The sequence below is a fragment of the Sceloporus occidentalis genome, unplaced genomic scaffold (assembly GCF_023333645.1).
Source record: "Sceloporus occidentalis isolate IW3139 unplaced genomic scaffold, rSceOcc1.0.p SCAF_5, whole genome shotgun sequence".
Lineage (NCBI taxonomy): Eukaryota > Metazoa > Chordata > Lepidosauria > Squamata > Phrynosomatidae > Sceloporus > Sceloporus occidentalis.
In genome coordinates, this window is record NW_028316985.1 from 127,099,075 (window position 1) to 127,120,871 (window position 21,797).

Below are 21,797 nucleotides of genomic sequence, written 5' to 3' on the forward strand. Positions count from 1 at the left end.
AATTGTAATAATCAAATAATCAGATCCAGACACTGAAAGTTAGCTTGTGTCCACAGGGAAGGGAAATACTACCTCTGCTATATGATTTTCAATATTCTAGAGTTTCTGGCTAGTGTAAGTTCAATACTTGTAAGGACAACTACATAGAGAAGACAGCAGGAAAGCCTTACAGCAAACAGCATATGATAGGTTTGAGAAGAAAACTCAGCATCACAATCTTGGTTCAGTAGGAAAACATACCATTGAATTTAATGGGGCTTAATTCCAAATAGAAATACTAATATATTTCTGTAGCATTGTAGGATTGCAAACACAGGTTGAGTAACTGTAACATGCTCTATGTAGGGCTGCCTTGAAGAGTGTTTGAAAACTTCAGGTGATCCAAAGAGCTTTAGCCAGGTTGTTAACTGAGGCTGGATATAAGGAGCAGGCAACTCCCTTCTTGCCACAGCTCTTTTGTTGGCCAGTCTGTTTACAAGCACAATTCAAAGTGCTGGTTATGAGCTATAAAGCCCCATATGGTCCAGGTCCAGATTATTTTACTAAGTTATCTCATATGAACCTGTGTTTGAGATATTCTGAGTAGGCCCTTCTCACTATCCCATCATCTCTGCAAAAACATCTGGTGAGAATATTGAAGAGGGCCTTTCAGTGGCTATTCCCAGATTCTGGAAGTCTTCTCCCAGAGAAGTTAGACTTGCACCCTCCTTGCTTTCTTTCCACAGACAAGTTAAGACCTTTCTGTTTCTACAGGCCTTTGAGAACTTGTTATACAAGGCCTTTCCTGCCTAAACAATGAGCTGGATTTTCTAATTGTTATTTGTGTTAAGCTGCTTGTTTGTTTATTAATGGTTTATGTTTTAACTAGTTTTAATTTTTAATTTTAATGTTATTTTTGACAGTTTAATCACTCTTTAACTTGCATATTTTGTGAATTTTTAGTTATGTGGTTGCCTTCTGTTTCTTTCTTTGTCTTGTCTTAATCTGTTGCAAGCCATCTTGAGTCCTGTACTGAGAAAAATGTACGATATACTACTACTACTACTACTACTAAAAATAGCAACAGCATACAAGATAGTTTGGTATCTCTTTCATAGGATTGTAGTACATTCCTCCACAAAAATAAACTTCTTTTATATATTTGCATTGTTCAGTGGCTCAACATCATCATGCAAGTAGATTCCCAAGAAATTCAGCTGCTACTAAAATAATAATCTGTTGCCCTTTGAGATATCAGTAAAAAAGAAAAGGGAGAACAAAGGATTGGCATGTTTTCCCAAATACAAAGAGATTCATCTGTGTATGTAGAATAAAAACTAATGATCATTTAAGGATTTTTCCTTTGCAGAAACAAACAAACTATTTGTGGTGGTGCCCTCTTTTTTTTTTTTTAAGATAACAGTATTGGATGTAAAAGCAATAATAGTGCATAATAAAAGTCACAGCTTTTGTCACAATGTAAAGAATATACTCTTGGCTAAGAGATTTGAAATGTACCTGGTGAGCTGGGGAAAAATACATTAATTGAGATGTGTGATTTGTATGTAATATGACATTTGATTAAATGAAATCTGATTTAGCAAATTCCCTGGTAAATGTTTAGATTTAAGATTTCTGGGCTGAAGCAATTCCCATACACTACACAGCACTGATTTTAAAGTTATTTCAGTTGGCACTCATACAATAGGAATCAAAAGTTTGAAAATCACTGTGTTTTCTTTTGAAATCAAATTTCCACTGGCTGGAAGCAGCTCCCTAATCCTCTTTGTCTCACATGTTAAAAATTTGAAACTGGCTCTTTCTACTTAGTTCTTGCCAAAAAGGGTCTGGCTTTTATAAGTGCTCTTTAAACACAGGTTTTGGGAACTCTTTATTCACAAGGCAGGTGGAAAGGGCAGCTGGTTGAATGGATCAGGTTGTGGAAACACAAAACCGGTACTTTCATCTGCCTTCTCCTCTTCAAAGCTGTCCTATACCTCATGCATCTATTTTTAACATTAACAGTTAACATTAATTCTGTAACCTAGATGAGAGTAATATATAGTGAATACAAAGCTTCAGTACACACACACACACACACACACACACACACAGAGAATGATTTATGTCTTTGTCATGTTTAGAGTTGTAATTAAAATGAATTAAAATCTTTGTTGTTGTGTGCCTTCAAGTAATTTCTGACTTATGGTGACTCTAGGGCAGTGGGTTTCCATAGCCGAGTAGGGATTCGAACTCTGGTCCCCAAAGTCATGGTCCAATGCTGAAATCACTATGCCTCTTCTTATCAATTTATGCTGGATCCTAAAACTTCTTGTACACACGCTAGTCGAACCGTCTTAATAAGCAAAGTGCTGTGATACTACTTCACTGTATAACAGAGCTGGGGAAAGTGCAGCCCACAGCCTGCATATGACGTACAACCTCTTTACTGTGATCCCCAGTCCTTCCAAGCTTCCCTAAACCCCTCAGATTAAAAATAAGGGAAAATAGTCTTCAAATGGCAGACAGATGGCAGTCACGTAACAAACACCCTTTCCTTTCAGTCTACAATTGGCAGTAAAATCCAGAAACATAAATGTGATGTCCTGCCAGGACTGATTGAATTTCCCCCTGCATTTTCTTTCGTTTTGGTTCAGGCCATAGAATATTTTAGTGTAGGAAAGTCATTGTATTAGTTTGTGGTAGGAGCTGTAGGATTCCCCTGCATTATTTCCAGGTTTGGTTTGCCCTTTCCCAGCATGCTCTGTTGTAGCTGGAAGCTTTTAGTTTGGAGCAGTCTTTGCTGTGAGCAGGCAGAGAGCTGTCTTTTGGTGGCAAACAGGCCCAGACAGCCGGAAAGGGCATTTCTTACACTTTAGCCATTTTAGTTACCAACTCAGCCAAATTAGTTACCAACAACAAGTGAATAAAGAATTCAGGAGCTGAAAGACCCTGCACCAGCTCCATTGAGTGAGGAGAGCAAACCAACATCAGGCCCAGAAAGATGACAACCTGAAGATTGCTGAAACTGTAAAGTACCTTTTGTTTAGAGCTGGGAAGGAGGAAACTCTTTATTTTGTCCTTTAAATTAAATTTCCTCCCTTTTTGAACTTTACATTCAGCTTCAGAGCCTTTTTTGGGTAGAAGAGTTTGATCTCACCAGGGTACCGGCGTTGCACACCCAAACCTGCCACCACTTTTAGTTGGGTGTGTCTTCACAATAAACTAAACATAGACTTCCAGTGATCTAGGACTCATTTCCAGGTGAAAATCAAGAGCTTCAGCCTGCCACAATACAAAAACTGGCCCCATGACAGTTGTTCTCCATGGCCATAAAAGATTTAATGATGTTGCTATTGCCAAGTCTGAAAAGACCCAGTTTCAATCTCCGCTCAGCCATGGAAACCCACTGAGTGACCTTGGACAAGTAATACTTGCCTCAGATGCCGCTGACAAATAACCACAGGAAACCAAGCTGGAGGAAAGGCCACAACTTTATTAATAGCAAACAATTGGCAGGGTTGGCACCAAGCATGAGGTCAGGATCTGCGAAATCAAACAACCCCATGTTTGTCTGATTAGCGAAAACCTGGTACCCACCAGGCATTGGGATGACCTAGGGGCTAAGGAACACCGCTTGACCACAACTCTGCCATGCGTTCACATATTCGCTAAGCCCCTAGTCACCGGGAGGTGTCCTCATGTTATGGCCCCCACAATGGCCATACACCTGCCCTATTCACCCCCGGGTCCCGACTGACTCCCAAACCAGAGCTCCGTAGCCCTGGTACCACACCGTGCAGATCCTGGCCTATGCTGCCGACTCGAAGTTGTGACAAAAAACCCACGAACCAAGCAGTGGGTGGGTGGGAGAAGCACTCCGTTACCTCCTCCCTTCATACTTGGCTCCGAACCGCTTGGAGCCAAGTGCTGACTGAGGGCTGGAGCCAGTCGCGTGGCCTTATATAGGCCCCGGTTCCGCCCCCCAGGTCACCTGATCCAGGAGACTCTTCCTCCCGGGCAGCTGACCAATGAGCTGCCCTGGAGGACCGGAACTCCCGGATCATAGAGCCCGGCCCCTAGAGCATCGCAGGGTGGAAGCGAGTCCACTTCTGCCCTGCGCACCAATAAGGGGCCGGGGCAAGCCCCAGAGGCCTCTGTATATAATTTGCCCAGAGTGACCATCATCAAAGAGAATTAGTATAACGATAATACAAAGAAATAAAAAGGTAGAACAAGTGACCTTTTCCACAAGATCTAATAAAATCAAGGAGTAAATTAAATCAAGAGTGTGGATGCTATAAAACCAATAGAATACATTACATACACACAAACACACACACACACACACACACGTTTAAGACAAAAAAGAACCAATAAATTGAATAACTCTGTAAAAGAGAAGAATGAATGACAGGATAATTCAATAAAGAAACTTATTTCAATAACACTACAATTTTAGAACTTGAAATAAAAGCTGCTTTCAAGGAACTGGAAGAACCTGTTGAGGGTTCCAACTGCAAAATATGCGTCGACTTCGCAAAGGGCCTTTTCTATCTCGGCCCCAAAAATTTGGAACACCCTTCCCGATGAGCTCCGCTCTATCACCTCCCTGGATATCTTTAAAAAGAAACTTAAGACCTTTTTCTTCCATCAAGCTTTCCCCCATGTGCTCTGATATCATGTGGTTCCCCCCCCCCTATGTATTTTGCATCATGGCTCAACCATGGCTTTGATTTGGTTTAATAGTTTTTAAATTGTATTTGTAATTTTTATACAGTTTTATCATTATGTATATATTGTATTTTTATTCTGTACTGCTGTATTGTTGTATTCTTTTGTTCTGTACACCGCTTTGATCAACGCAGAAAAGCGGTATAGAAATAAACTTTATTATTATTATTATTATTATTATTATTATTATTAAATAATTAGGAACAGACGGTCTACCAAAGAGCTGTTTGAAGTGATAGGCTTGAAACAGATGGGCCCAAAAAAGCGGCTTCTAGCCACTTTGGGAGCATGACATTCAGATGACTCATGCCCCCAAAGCAGCCAGAAGCCACTCTGAAGCCATGCTGAAGTGCAGGAGTTGGACTTTCCAGGAACGGATTAAATCCACTCCTGCTGGCAGCCCGTTTGGTAACACAGTAGTGGCCTGCTTCAGGAGTGGGCCATTTGGTTGCCTCGGTACTGGCCCAATCATGCCAGTCTGATTTCCCCCATAGACACAGAAACCACTGAATTTCTAACTAAAATATGCCAGCAAAAATTTGGTTCCAGGACCCTCCATGGTTAACAAAATCCATGGATGCTCAAGTCCCATTAAAAACAATGGCATAGCAAACTGGTGTCCCTTATATGAAATGGAAAATCACGGTTTGCCATTTGAGATTTATACTTTTGGGGGGAATATTTTCAAGCAGTGGATGTTTGAATCCATGGATAAAAGATCCGTGGATAAGGAGGGATGACTGTAGACAAATGGGTACCATCTTGGTGAGAAGGTAATAGCGTTTTATTCAGTCATGCTGGCAACATGACTACGGAATCGTCTTTGACAACTCTTGCTCCCGCACCTTAGTAACAGAGATGAGAACTGCCGCCTACAGTCAGACACGACTTGACAACCTTGTCAAAGGGGAAAACTTTATCTTTTAACAATGGTCACCTGAAAGTTGGCTTGAAGGTACATAACATTCAGTCATTCTCCAGTGTGCATATTATGTATACATAATTATTTAGACATAAAGGCCATTAAGTTCAATAGGGCTTACAGCTGGCCCTCCATTTTCACAGGGGATCCGTTCTGGACCCCCCCCCCCTTCCCACAAAAACGGAGGCTCGTGGCCCGGACATGCACACCATTGAAAATAGCAGAGATTGCACCTTCACGGATATTCAAGGGCACGAATCTCAGATCTGTGAGTTAGGAGGGAAATGGTACTTCTAAACAAACAGCAAAATTTCAGCTGAGCTATCACAACCCATGAAGCCCCAAATATGGACATACCAGTTAATACATGTGGGTTTTTCACATACAAAGCATGCTCTCTGAGCAACATCCCCACCCAAATTTTTCACTGGATGTTTTGGAAATGTGGGAGATTATATGAGGCTTTTAAACAGTGATTCCCACAGGAAGGAAGAGGTATCATCATCCCTGACCCGTCTGTCCTTTCATTCATGGGGAAAACTTGTGAATGAATTGCCAATCATGCAATGCCCCGGGTGTGAAAAGCCATTCCCGGGGCACTTGCACAATTGGCAGTCACGTGGGGTCTCTGTTCCCTTGCTTTGTTTTACTTTTTTCCTCTGTTTTTTGCTCAATTTTGGAACTCTTCAGCCTCAAAATTTTAAAAAGTGTTCTCCATGATTAACTTTCTCATGTCAAACACTCCATGAAAATTACTGTGCAGCTGATCCTCGAATTCCATATGACTTTATTTCAAACCGTTTGTGAACCATGTCAGAAAGAGAAATGTGATTTAAAAATTTAAAATACGATAGTGTAGAGCCACACATTTTAAAAGGAAATCACTTTTTGGAGGAGGTGGATTTTCACTATTTGATGACATTTATGTGGCAAGATTGAATAAAGAGTGACAATTAGCTGGAAGACAGAGCAGACGTCTTGTAAGAAAATTATTCCCTTGTGACTAAATATTGAAAATTCAATTATATTCTGTTTATTACATACCTACTTCAGTAACCATATTCATAATCAGGTCCTTGATACTATACAAATTAATGGGAGCACAGGGGAATGCCTTAGTAACTTTTTCTTCCTGATAGTCTGCTTCAGTAATAATTTTTAAAATATATCCCTAGCTTTGTTTAATATGTTCCACAAGATATTCTCAGCAGAAATTGTTTTAAATACCAACAGTGGTAAAAACAGTGAAATCCACTATTTTTAAAATCTATCTATATGATAAAATTACAGCTCAAGAAACCACCCCCCAGGCTTCTTGTGTGTTTGGGTTTGTTGTTGTGGTTGTTCAAAGCCTTAAAGATGTCTTACAAATGAATAAAAACAGTCTTATAAACACAACTGTGAATGCCATAATGCTATTTTGTTATCTTATTATAGTAGAAACAAATTTGTTGCTGAAATTCTCAAGGCACAGACTCACAAAGGATCTTCCCCTTAAAAACAAAAATCAAAATGTGCGTGATTTTAATAAATGAATATCAGCTCAACAGTGGAGTACTACATACACCATCTGACAAGAAGAACAACAGCCTATTTCACAGACAACCAACCAGAAAGAGAGAAACAGAAGTTTTGTTTATTTCAGAACACTATCTAAACTCTTAGGCAAAATGAGATCTGGAACAGGGAGACAAAGAAGCTGTTTTGTTAGATAAAGAACCAGGATCTTTAAAAAACTTATTTGGCAGCATTCTAGCTAAATTTGTAGTTTTAATCTAAATAATCTAATTAATCTAAATAAAGGCAATGTTTCTCAATACAAGGTGCTATTTGTTCCACTCAGGACCAGCATAACATGATAATCACATGATTTATACCTCAACGTTAAAGAGGATACTTTAAAATTGACACTTAGGGCCCAAACAGACAGGACAAAATAAAACTGCTTCGGGTCACTTTGGAGGTGTGCTGTTTAAATGCCTCACACATCTTAAGAGGCCAGAAGCTGCGCTCTAGTCCTTAGTACTGGAACATGGCTTTGGTGCAGCTTTTGGCCTCTTAGGATGCATGCATCATTTAAACAGCATACCTCCAAAGTGACTCGAAGCAGCTTTATTTTGGCCTGTCTGTTTGGGCCCTTAAAATGTTAAATTTGTTATTGATTTACTAAGGTGTAAAACAGAAAATACATTTTTCACATGACTGCCTACACAAAGCTTGTTTCAAGGTGTTTATTTTAATATGGCCATCTGGATCAGAACTTCAGAATCCAGAGGAGGGATATGACCCTTGCTACACTCCTCACAAATAATATCTCAGAGGCAAACTGTCCCTGGAGGAATTTTTCATGGAACAAAGGCTTAGCCTTCTCCACATTCATGGTGGCCTCTATCACACAACCTACTCCATATCTTTGAGGAAAACATACAGAAGACAGGAACAGAAGTTTACTTGGCAAATATATTGCCTACTCTAATACTTCTGTTCAATTCACATGTTATAAATTGGCTTTACATTCATGGATAAGTTGCTTACACCCTTTTCTGTTTTATATCTTTGTTCCCAGTCTCTATTTTCACTTATAAAACATTTTAGTCAGGTACTTCCTGGAACAAGAAAACCAGTAAGAACTGAGAGCTGTGAGATTTCATTTATTAGGACAGATTTTTGTTTTATTGCAGAAGATTAAGTGGAATTAGGAGAAACATTCCAGCTTATCTATGTAACCTTAAAAGGTATCATCAACGACATGTCCAGACTGAGTCTGATTCTTTTACTCAATAAAAAGTATTTTGGTGCAATACTCAGCACAGCCTTCTATGTTCATACTGTCAGACCTTGAAAAATTGCTTATAAAAACTAATTAGATTTAAATTAGACTTATATTTCAGGCCAAAGAACTCTAAGACTTTCTTTACTGGGAAGTTAGAGTTATGGTCACAAATTTTAAACAGTTCATTTTATCTTCCTATTTATCAAAAGTAAGTAAATCGGTAACTACTTTTGACTGTCTCAAAAGCAACTTACTTTGTACACATACACAGACACATGTTACAAATTGAAGAGCAGTGGTACAAAAGACCTGAGTAGCCTAACACAACATTAAAAATATTTTTCTAGGGAGAAGATCTATAGCATTCATCAGATTCTCAAAAGGGTACAGGACCCTGAAAACAAAAGAATCACTGTTCTAAATGGTTTAGAGAACATTCCTAAGGTATGCTGGGAGCCATATCATAAATTAGAGCTTCCCCTCCAAGTGACAAGAGCTTTGATCTCAATGATATAATTTCAGGATCCCTATGGAAACATCTACAACTTTTACATTCTCCATGTTGGAATTTCAAGATAGGGAGATCTAAACCATCACTGGATTGTGTCCCATTCTGAATATGTAGCAGCTGAAGTCCTGTACTGTACCTCCAACACAGGGAATTGTTTAAACTAGTTGTCTAAATGCATCATCTATAATGCTCACCATGGGAATGAAATGAGGTTGGATTTTTCTTTCTTTAAAGGATGAAAAGAATGGTAATGCCATTCTTCCCTATGCTGCTAATGGTTTTGAAAAAATAATGCTCCATTGTAGAAATAGGATTGAAGGTATGTTCACATTTGCTATTTTCCATGAAACCTACTATGATAATTTGGTTTGTGCTGCACGCTTGTCCTGCTTCAATTTTCCTCATTCTTCCATACTGTCTTCTGACATTCATAGTCACTATTTAAACAGTTTCAAAGAATAAGGGAATGTAAGCTAATATGCATTCTGAACACCTGACAGAAAGTTTGAAAAAAGGAAATAAATAAACCATTTGTAAAAACACAGTTCACTAATATTTTTAACATCATGGCTCCATTTGAATGAATTTTTATTGCATTTATATATTTCCCACAAGGGAATAAAACAATTCAATTGTAAAAAGCTAATCACAGGCAAAGAACTTTGCACAAAGGAAAGCCTATTAGCTATTTCATAAAATCAATGCTTCTGATACAGTAAAGAACAAAGAACTTTGAAAATAACAAACGAGAATATGAAATTTATTTATTTATTGAGCACTATTAGTTAAAAACAGCTTGACCTTAAATCCACACATATGGTATAATATTTTATGTATATCACTAAGTAGCTAAACATGTTTCCATACGAAAAAGGGGCATTTTGGTACTGGAGATCAATGACATTGGAGTTATCCAACTCTCTTTCTCCAGTAAAAAAAAAAAAAAATGATAAAAATAGTCTAAGTGAAACAACACCTTGGACATCTGAATAGCTATGAATGGAACACTGCACTACACTGGGAAGGCTTTTGCATTCAAATGCTAGCTGTCCAATGTGATGCTGTTTCAGAACACCATAACCTTTCTCAATATGATTAAAAAGTTAATGACTGTCACTCATATGGCCACAGTTCTAAATTTTTTGACACTTAGAGCTTTATCGCATTGGCTCCTTCTGTTCCATTCTGAGCACGGAACGGAAGGAGCAGGGACGAGTGCGGAACGAGTGGGGGACGGATTTTACCACATGCACCCGTCCCTCATTCGTTCCGTTCCCCCTCTCTTCCGTTCTTAATCTGTTCCAGAGGGGGAAATTTTTGAGAACTGTTCTGAACAGTTCTCAAAAAGCATTCCCTCTGGAATGGAATGGGCAGGGAAGAGAGGGGGAACGGAATGAGTGAGGGACGGGTGTGTGCAGTAAAATCTGTCCCCCACTCATTTCCGTTTCCTGCCAGGACGGGCCGAGAACCCGGTGCGATAAAGTTCTTACTCTCAACTAAATCCAACGCTACACAAATGCATTTCTGATTCACACCTGATTCATCACCTCCACCGCCACCATCCAAGTCTGCTGGAGAAAGTCCTCAACTGTTCAGGACAAATTTGAAGTGAATCAATCAATCGATTTGCTTGTACTTTTGCCATTAATGTCCTAGCAAAAGGACATGATTGGCTAGATCACAATTATCTTAATAAACTCCCTTTTTAGTGTAAGGTTCTTAAAGAGTCAATTTGTAACTAGATTTTTAGTTTGAAGCAATGTTTGTTATGACCAAAAAATCAAAGTTCTGGTTATAATTTATAAACCCCTATATGATAATCTTTTCTATCTTTAACTATATTGTATTTGATTTTATTTGTGAGCCACCTGGAATCCCAATTCTGGGGGAAAGGTAGGATATAAATAAAGTGAATGAATAACAACAGACAATAAACATTATTATTAAAGTAACCAGTCTAAATATGATAGAAAGATTATATCATCATTCCTTCATTTGTGCTTCTAAAGGGGGGGGGGGGGTCCTATGGAACCACTTTTATGAATTACATAATCATAGTACAGTACAGTCTTACAGATCTTTTAGGAATCTAAAACATGATCTCAAACAATGTCATTGTTACTTGCTAAGACAGCAATTAGGTGTGAGTCCAAGGCTGCTATAACTTCCATACGATTACATGTACCTTAGAAAGGTAGACATATATCATTCCCTCAAACTAAATATGTTAATGGAGGACAACAATACATAAGGATTTCCCCATGTTTGGTCAAATAACCTGAATGACCTTGGCTCCGTTTGGAACATATGTTTCAGAAGCTATTCAGTGTCAAAATTCTCACATAAGCAAGAGAAAATGGGTTCCAGAAGTGGAAAGATACTCCTATCTGATAATGCACTGGTTTGGTATAGGGAAAAATAGTGCAGTCTGCAGATGATATCAAGATTCACAAATTCAGCAGTGGCAGCTGCTGATACTGATTAGATCCACCTTGATACTGTCCTGTATGATGCAGGTATGTTGGGTTCCCATTCAACAAGTTCGATTTGATTAGCTTGATGAATGACTTAATCACAGGTATTGGCACTCTTCTAGCCCATACTGGCATTTCCATCAGATATGTGTTATGTAATAGCTGAGAAACAGCACTGTTCCTTGAAAAGGTCTTTTTTTCCAGTTGTTTCTGTTCTAGCAATCACTGCAATCTTAATTTATTCCCGTATTTTCCGGCATATAAGACGACTGGGGGTATAAGACGACCCCCAACTTTTCCAGTTAAAATATAGAGTTTGGGATATACTCGCCATATAAGACTACCTCTTGTCCAACGCACACCAAATAAAAACATCAGATTTGATTTCAATCTGGTAATTTTAATTCAAATGCTTATGACATGTAGATACTTAGCAGGAAAACTTGTTTTGTCAAATAACCTGAATGACTTTGGTTCTATTTGGAACATATGTTTCAGAAGCTATTCAGCCTGCTTGGATTGGTCAGCTCTCTCTGCCTGCCCAGCCCTCCCTGTCTCCAAGACTATCAGAGCGGTATTGCAAACACGGCTCTTTTTTCCATACCCCGGGCGTCCCGGACGCCTGCAGCTTGCTCCGCCCTTCAGTTACATATGCGGTGACTGCAGATTCTCCAGTCTGGCTCAGATGTTTCAGCACCTGCCCTATAAGATGACACCTGGCGTATAAGACGACCCCCAACTTTTGAGAAGATTTTCCTGGGATAAAAAGTAGTCTTATACGCCAGAAAATACAGTACTCTCCACTCCACCCTATGCATCTGAGGAAATAGGCTCAAGTCTATAAAACCTTATGCTACCGGCTTCTGTCTTTCAGTTAGTCTCAAAGTTGCCAATAGATCCCTTTGCATATTAATTTATTACTGGTCATTCATAAAAAAGATTAGAATAAATTCCCCTAGTCAAGAAGTTTTCTATCTACATTCTTTTATAGTTACATCTGAGATAATGAGCTTTTCCATCAATACATAGTATATTATTATTATTGCTGCTGTTTTGATTCTTGCTTCTGTTTTATTTTTAAGTGTTTTAAACAGATGAAATACAATTTTACCTAGGCTTTCACTAGCCTTGAGCTTCTATGATGACAAGTGGGAAACCTATATTTAAGTGATCAGGATTTCAGGAGGATTAACGTGTTTGTTAACACATCCTCAAAGCACAAGCAGTTGTTACTGACCCCAGATCAAGTATGTGTTCACGTGCTGTTTACATGTTGCCCTACTGCAAGCTATATGTTGAACAGTGGTAAATTCCAGACAACACAGATTGTATAAGATGCAAACATGCCTACACAGTTTAAGACAATCCACAACACCAATAATAATCACACAATAAAACAGGACAATCTTTTAGTTTGTGTAAGGTACTTCCTGGGGAATGGGCTTTCATAACTACAAACCATTTATATCTTTGTTTTATAATGAAACAACCGAAATGTTATCTTCTTGTTTATGTAAATATGGCTGCAATCAAACAGCCTATCAGTTGGACTCCAATGAGCCTGAGGTTGAGTCTTTATATCCACATGGATAGTTACAGGGAAGATTCTGGCTGAACAGTCCTAGTGACTAGATGAATAAAGTACAACTGCAATATTTAATTAGGAATAAAAGCTTATTGCGTATTCCTAAAAGACTATGTTTCACAGAACCATAGAATCACAGAGTCGGAAGGTATCCCAGGGATCATCTAGTCCAGCATGCTACCAGTGCAGGACTTTGCACTTATGCTGTGTTGCATAAGAAAGAATGGACAATACTAAATGCTTCAAGCTATTTAATCTCACTTTAAGTAATTTTAAATGGCTGCTTCATAATAAATGGCAGATGGCTCTAGCCCACTCACGATCATACAATAAATGTTTTCCTCGCAAAACAAAAAATTAAAATGAAATTTGCTTTCTGTCATTACATTATGTATGAAAAAGAGTGTGGTAAGTCAGGTATAATTCTATTAGCAAATGAAAACATTTTTATAGAAAATATACCCCATGAAACATTACCCAAGTGTTGAACTATTTATCAACAAAGCAACGTTTAACCCTCCTGCCAGATTTGCTTCCTTTCTGTCCCAGTGATAATTACATCATAAAGCCTGAATCAGCAGATTTGTTGTTCTCCGAATCATTAATTAAAACAGTTTTACTGCTACCACTGTGATTTTTCAAGGACATCAAAACACATTCAAAATCAAAACAGCACACATCATCGGTTCTGATATGTGCACAGCATGGTTTGCTCTCAATGCAATTTCAAAAATTAGAGAATATTTATAATTTAGAAAGAAATACAAGATTCTGTTAAGATTTTTTTGGTCACATATTTTTGATTAGTGAAACTGAGTAGCAATGGATATGAAGCATATTCTTTAAAATGCAAAAATTGGCAAAAAGTTCTCTGGAAGTATTTTATGACTTCTTTAGAAATGAATCTAAATGTAAATGCTCATATTAAAGTTACTTCCAAACCCACAGACACACAGCTTATATTTTCCTCAATCTGTAACATTCAATATTTTTTCCAGTTAAAGCATTTTTAAGAATTCACTGTAACTATCAACTTGCGTAAAATGTGTTATACATATATTTCAATCTCAAATGATTTTTGATGTAAAAAAAGTGTTTATAAGCAATTCAATTAGTGTCTTTGCTGTTTTCTGCAAGGCAGCAGTTTGATTTTGAATCAGTAAATGCCAGAAGATTACCTTTGGCATTTTGTCATCTTGCAGCACATTGTACAAAGCCTAAATATAAAATAGTATCCACACATATGCATTCCAGAAATAACACTGACATTACAAAAGGCCTCATAAATAAGTAATAGATTCAATTCCAAGCTGGTTTGGATGTTACACAGAGAATTTTATTTGAATTAATGTATAAAAACTGCATCTAAAGCATGAAGCACTCATAAAAAGATGACATAGTGAATTCAGCCTTAAAAAAACCCCAACAAGAAATGAAAACACACTGTGCAATCCCTTTCCACATCCTTTAACTAAGTAATCTGCAATAACCTAAGGTCCACATGCACCACTTACCCAGGGAGTGATAGGCTCTACATGGTGGATGAACAGATGCTCACCTTTCTATTCCATCAAGCACATCAAATAATGCAACAGAAATGAAGTTGCCAAATTCATATCATCTTACTGCTTCAAAGTGTGAATATGTAGAAGAGACTGTTGGGATCAAGATTTTATGCTTTGGTATGGAATATCCACATCACAGTTACAGATATGGTTGTGAGTGGGATATATATTTATTCTTCTATCACACATAGTCCATATTCACTTAACTAGGTGGCCGAACCAAGCCTATGTATGTTTACCGGTACTTCAGTGGCTGCTCCCTGTACAGTAATGTTTTAGTCCTTGTCAGTTTTGTAACTAGCTTATGAATTTTCATCTTCAAACCAGGATTTACATAGTTGTTGATGTCTGTATTATGGAGTTCCATATCTGCTACTTGTACTTGTACCACTACTACTTTCATGTTATAGGATTGTTTCCTTATCCATTACTAAGAGTATTTAGCATTTAGCATTTACATTGCTGCCAAGAAATGGCTGGCTGTTCTTCCTTTTCCACTTTCCCCTCCCCAATTTCCTCCTGCACTCTATTCTCTGAGCAGGGCTTCCATCCTGAATTTGTTCCCAATATCCAGCATACATTCTCAGGCTTTATTATTCATTTCTTATTCCTTTGACTTCACATTATCATATTTTACCAGCTCTTACTTAGCTTCCATATGCTTTTTGAAGAGCCTGGAAAAACTACCAGCATGATTCCAATGTAATTCCTGGAACAAAAATAAGATGTCCATGTAATATTCTGAAACTATAGGTGTCAGCAAAATAAATAAACAGAACAGCAAAATAAATAAAATTGTCAATGATCTCTCAAGCAAGTCATTATTTTATTTTGCAAGCTACAGACCTTTAAGGTTATGTAAATCCAAAAGACTACTGCAGGTTTGAACAACTTAGTATAAAATGAATTATATTTTGCTCTTAGAACTATAATTAAAAACATGTTTTTAAAGGAAAAAAACACTAATTTTTAAAGGGCCTATTGATTCATCAGTATCCTAAGGCAGTAAAATGAGCACCTGCTAACTGCTTAAATAAATTCTTAAATTAAAAGTTTTCAAGGAGAACATATGGATCTAAATCCTGTTGTTACTCCCCACTAAAACATACCATTCAACGTTTATTTATTTATTGGATATCCTGCCTTTCTCCCAAAATGGGGTTCAACAATTAATTCAATGAGTCTACTCTTGTTGAGTCTAACCAGCAGGATTCCAGACTTTTATATACACCAATTTATTAGTATTAATTTACAATTAACCCTGCTACGTATTCCAATAATATGAAGTACTATGGAATTACTAATTTAGAGAAAGGTATGTTACCTTAAAATTAAAAAGAATGTCTTCAAATTACTAGTTCTGTTGTATACATTTCTTTCATTGGCCTGTTACAGACAGGCCAAAATAAAGCTGCTTCGAGTCAGGTATGGTATTTCAATGATGCATGCGTCCTAAGTGTCCAAAAGCCGCATCAAAGCTGCATTCCAGTCCTTAGAACTGGAGCGTGGCTTTGGTGCGGCTTTTGGACTCTTAGGACACATGCATCATTGAAATACCATACCTCCAAAGTGACTCGAAGCAGCTTTATTTTGGCCTGTCTGTAACAGGCCATTATGTCCTAACAGGATGGCTATCTGAATAATACAGCACCTCTTTGGTGAGTTGCTGTTTAGTATTATCTTTAGCTAGATGCAAAGACAAACACACCAGAGGAAAGGCAGTTTATTAAGACAAATTATTAACAACTGTACAATGCTGCATATGCAAGTAGAATGACTGAATTTAAAATTTAAAATTCAGTCAAACCAAGTAGGAATGATTCTTATTTTAAAAAAGTTCTCTTTTCATAAAAGCGAAATCTTTAAGATTCATAGCCTTTCTACAGTTAGCTTGTACTTGATATTATTGCAACAGCACAACTGGTACCACATAATTTTGGCTGTGCATACAAATACTCTTCATGCCAAAGATTTCTGCAGCTTGCATTTTAATAAGTATCAAGCTGATTTACAGAGACTGCATTTCAACATATTTGAAATTGACTCTTTAAGGCAGAGATATAGTGATATGCTACATAAAATCTTTCCTACACAGTCATAAGCCTTTTATCACTGCTAGGGAATAATGGCGCTAAATGATGAAGTTGCTTACTCATAAATAAAATTCTTTCACTAGAACATTACTCAGGAATACCAGTACTTTGTGCAACTTACTTTAAGCACAGGAATAATAGTACAAGTGAATCAGAAAAATACAGCTTACAGAAACAAAGATCCTGATGTGTAGGACAAATGCTTGTGGAAGATTCCCTGGAGAAGGATATTGATTATAATAATAGCTGGGTGACTGGGGAAGAATTCTGTTAATAGGAAGCACACTTCTGTGATACAAAGCGGGATAATAGGTCAAGTTGTTATTGATTAATAAAATAAAATGAGAAAGCACTGCAGAAAGCAGCTTATCATGGATGCATGATAGATATATTTGTATTAGTGCTGCCTGGCTCAAAATGGTGCACTTCTTGTGTTTCTTATAAAGACACTGAAATAAATAGAACAGAAAAAGTGGATTATTTTACATATAGAGAGAAGGGTGCAATGCCTCTGTAAGCAAAAGAAAACCCTTAGGGGTTCCAGACAAAACTGTGTTAATCTGTCTTTTGGTGAACCTCATTGGCCAATATGAATGACTATATTAGATGTCTATCATCTTGAAACATAGGAATAATAACAAGATTCCCAAACTATTTTTTAAACCCAAATCTATCTGTATGGGACGGATGACTAAAATTGCAGGAATTAATTTGTGGCTCTATGGCTATGAGTACAAACAGTACATGAGTCCTTTCAGAAGGTAGCTCCTTTCTCAGGATGTATACAAGAATCTTAAGAACTGTGTGATGGATCAGAATTTGCATCCCATGAACAGAAGAATATCTTTCCTGTAGAGGAATCCCATCGTCAGTTTCCAGTGTTCAAGGTGAATTTCTTTTATTCTAACTCCAACTGCAGTTAGTGTTCTACGTTCCTTCAAAACCTACTTCAGGGGGTTGGGAAACATTAGGAGAGTGTTGAACATGGTGCTAGGACAATTATTGCTTCTCACTCTTTTTTACTGGCAGGAAAATCTTCAGCTCAGAAGTATAAACACCCTCAAATTTAGTCCCACCAGTAGAAATAAAATCCAGAGTTTATTTCTACTGGTGGGACTAAATTTGAGGGTGTCCTGCAAAGGCATCCCAACTTATTTCAAGCACTGGCAAGCTTGATGGAGCAGTGCACATTAAACTTAATAAATAAATAAGTAACCAGCCTGCATAAGAATAAAATATTTTATAATATATGCAACTAGATTTTGCATATAGATGTGGGGAAATTACTTTTAAACCAACCTGAAATAGAGAGTCTTCACTTTTTTCTTCCCCTTGACATTTGAAAATTTTACCAGTCTTAATTTACATCAAAATCACCTATTAAACTTTACTATATTTAGACTTTATACTGTAATCAGAATGTGCTTAGCATGTCTGACTTTGTATAGGTATGCTTCAGTTAAGGAAACAGATGCATTCTTGGGGATTCCTTCTTTCACAGAAAATTTGGTACGAGAGGCAAAAATAAAACAGATATAATTGGGATAGGTTCCCAATCAGCAAGCATATTGTCCAGAACTAACAATATGCATGTGTGAAATCAAACAACCAGGTCAGGTAAGCAAAGAAAAACATTTTGAACCGTCCAAAAAGTCCACAAAAGTTTCTTCAAAAATGCATCCAGAGATAATTTTTTTCTTTCATCAGCCTTTCTTTTCTTATGATTTCCATTTTGGTGACCAAAACTATAGATATCTAACATTCTGGAAGTAGCTTATGAGGCAGGTTTATATGTTTTTGCCTTTTCTCTCTGTTTTGCTGTTCAGACACATTCAAGAAGGGATTGTGATGCTAGGTGCTGTTTATCTTGCCTATAGTGGGCAGGGACACATAGCTACGTTAAGATCTGTTAAAGAAGAATCTATTTCTTCCCAAGTTTTAGATGCAGATGCTACTGCAATCCAACACCGCTGAAAATCTTCCAGCTAGACAGAGAACAAGAAGGAAAAGTGGACTAGGCAGGCATAGACTTTACAAGACTTTATAAACAGAAGCTTCTTTATGCGTTGCTTTGTTCATAAGGCATGCCTGTATTGACACATAAATCTGTTATTATTCCTCTTACTAAGCCTATGCAATAACTGCAGTGCAGTTTTAGATAACATAAATCTATATAACAATCTGCTTTATATTTCCAAACTGAGACATATGATTTGTCCAAATTTTTATACATTTCACCCAGATGAATGTAGCAAAATTTTATTTGCCACTAACATAGTCACAGTCAGGTCTTTTTGCTTGCTAATCAATAAATATAAATATTATTAAGTTGCTAAACTCATTTTTTTAAAGTTAATATCAGAAACATGAGACAATCTGCTACAAAATTTGACAAGTGCTTCATTCATTTTGCTTCATTAATTAATTATTAGATTTTCAAATCTAATACTGCACTTATGTAAGCACAAATATACAATCTGTACAGTTAAGATGAGTAGTGTTTGAAAAATGCCCAGGTTTAGACAAACCAATGGTTGGGTTTTGAGGGGAGGGGTACCTATTTTTGGTTGTTAAACTGTCCCCTTACTAAAGGGTCTACATAAATTTTCTGATACTGCTGATGTCACTGCTTATTAAAGTCTATAAATAAAGAAAATTTGAAATAAGCACCTAACTGTTTCAAACTTTGTCAAATGGAAAGGTGTATCATAAGGCACACATTTTCATAAATGTCTTATCTCAATCCTGGACAGCTAAACTAGATGTAATATTAATTGGGGGAATGCAAAGTCTAGAGAGAGAGAATTCAACCTTCCCTCTATTTGCCATTTGCCCCATAACAATTCCTTATTGTTTGTATAAGGACAGAAGCCTCAATTGTTCCTAATGACATTTTCCAGCTGTCTTCTCAACTTTTATAACAATGAATTCTTCCGTGCCCTGCCTTCAAATAATCTGTTTTACCAGTGAGTTTGTTTCAGATAACAAGAAATTATATACAGGGATTTATTTATTTTATTTTTATTCTTATCTGTGTCAGTACAAGTTATTTAAGAGAGAAGATTTTGACAAAATCAAACTAAAAATCATCCATTCTTACAAAAAGAGGCTGCTTTTCTGGATATCAGGGGACACTGTAATGCACAAAATCAGTGTTTGTTGCCACAGTAAGTGCACACGTTTGTTTTTGATGTGGCACATGTTGGTTTTACCACTTCACAACAGAACTTCAAACCTTACCATCTCTGAGAAAACACTTTCAAGTTACTTTTTTGTTTTTCATATGAAAATTGATTTACATAAATGCTTCCTTCCATGAAAATGAGCTCTTAAAAGTCACCATGAAAACTTCTCTCTGTTCCAGTTCCAAAACCTGTTTTCAAGCATAAGATATGAAGATTTTAACATGTCTGCCCTAGTCATCATCCAGTTGAGCTGGCAGTGTGGCATCCAAACAAATTATTCTTAATCTTACATTTTAAGGCATCATCTCTTTTGTTCCTAGCTCATTTGTCAAAACAATTCCTTAAAATTTGCTATGTAAACTATGATATTCAACAAGATAACTCCAAGGGACAGGATGTACTGATTTTGAGGCTGCATATAATTTACACATTTGTTGCAGGCGATCAAAATGTGCATACAATTCCCATAAATGTGGCAGATGCCATTACACAGGTGCATCTTTAAATATATAAATAAATACAGAAGCAAATTAGCCCTCTCTGTAAGCTTTCTGTAGGCTGAGAAAGCAGAATTTTGCAAAACTCTTGATTTGCCTCTTTACTCCTCAATCTAAGACCATCACACTATGCTTTAATTTATAAGCAAAAGAACAAAGGATCACATTTGGGACAACCAAGCCCAGAAAAAGTGAGTTCTCATTTTGTTGCCCTGTAGTGGTACTTCTCTCCAATCCCTGTCCAAAATCAGATGCAACCATACTGTACTACTTTGTGTTACTGTACTTATGAAGTGAAATCTTCAGCTTGCCTCACAACAATTACTATATGAGGTATTACTGAGCTACAAATCTCCTTTGTACAGTCTGAGTCTTTTCCCAAATTATATTTTAGCCTCTTTCAATAGCTACATCCTTGCACATTAAAAATTCTTTGTTCCACTGAATTAGATGATTTGAAATTAACTTCTCACTTTTGTTAGTGACTCTGGCCCAGTACAGACTGGTGCAAAGCATCCATATGCCCTACTAGCAGCACCCACACAAAGCATGCGACAATGACGCACGGGCATCTGTGCGCCCAAATGGCACTCACCAGAAGCGTCATCATCATGGCACACGAGCGCCATTATGGCACTCCTAAAAAGAAGCCACTCTAGGCAGCTTTTTTTAAGGAAGTGCATCAGTGCCGCACCATGCTTTTGGTGCAGTGCCGACGAGGGGCAAAGACGGGTGGCCTAGTGCCTTCCTTCTGTATTCCCCCACTGTTCCTTAACTTTTAAGAAGAAACCTTTCAAAAGAAATGTTGGAACCTAAGTTTTTCCACTGCTCTATCTCCATCTTTGGAAAAGCTTTATAAGCTTAATTTCTGCATGTTTCCACTGCTTTTAAAGATAGGGTAGAATGGTTGCTTTAAATGTTGGCAGTCCTTACTTATTCTTTCAGGAGTAAGTAAAATTTTACAGTCAGATCAATGGATGATGTTCTGTTAATGACCTTTTCCAAAGAAATCTAAAAGAGAGCTTCGTTTCTCACAATACACACAAAGAAATCACTTTTTTCTAGGGAAAAGTGTTTCAAACATATATTGGGGTACAATTTGTTATGGAAGTTACCTTGCACGAGTCCAATTAACATATAAAATGTATGAAGCTGACTCATGAAGTTGAGGTAGTTGGTCCATCTAGTTTAATCTATACAGTACTGTCTTTGTTCAAAACATGCCCACTGCCACTAAAACAGGGAGCCTCTTGAAGAAAACAAGAAATGTGCAACATTAGAGGCTACATGATATCTGCAGGCAGCACATTATCTAATCCATAATTAAACTGACTTAAGAATTAACTAGGGTAAACTTGTATAAATAAACTATATCCCAGAGGTTAGAGAAGTTACTTTTTGTACTACAATTCCCAGAATCCCAAGCCAGCATTATGGCTGGAGATTCTGCAAATGTAGTCACAAAGTAACCTTTCTAGT

The 21,797-nt window shown here is 37.3% G+C and overlaps 1 protein-coding gene across 8 annotated transcripts in view; it reads right to left on the minus strand.

Annotated features, from left to right (window-relative positions):
* Positions 1-21,797, minus strand: part of TENM3 (teneurin transmembrane protein 3) — a 495,594-nt gene that overhangs the window by 347,330 nt on the left and 126,467 nt on the right. The gene's annotated exons all lie outside the window — the stretch shown is intronic.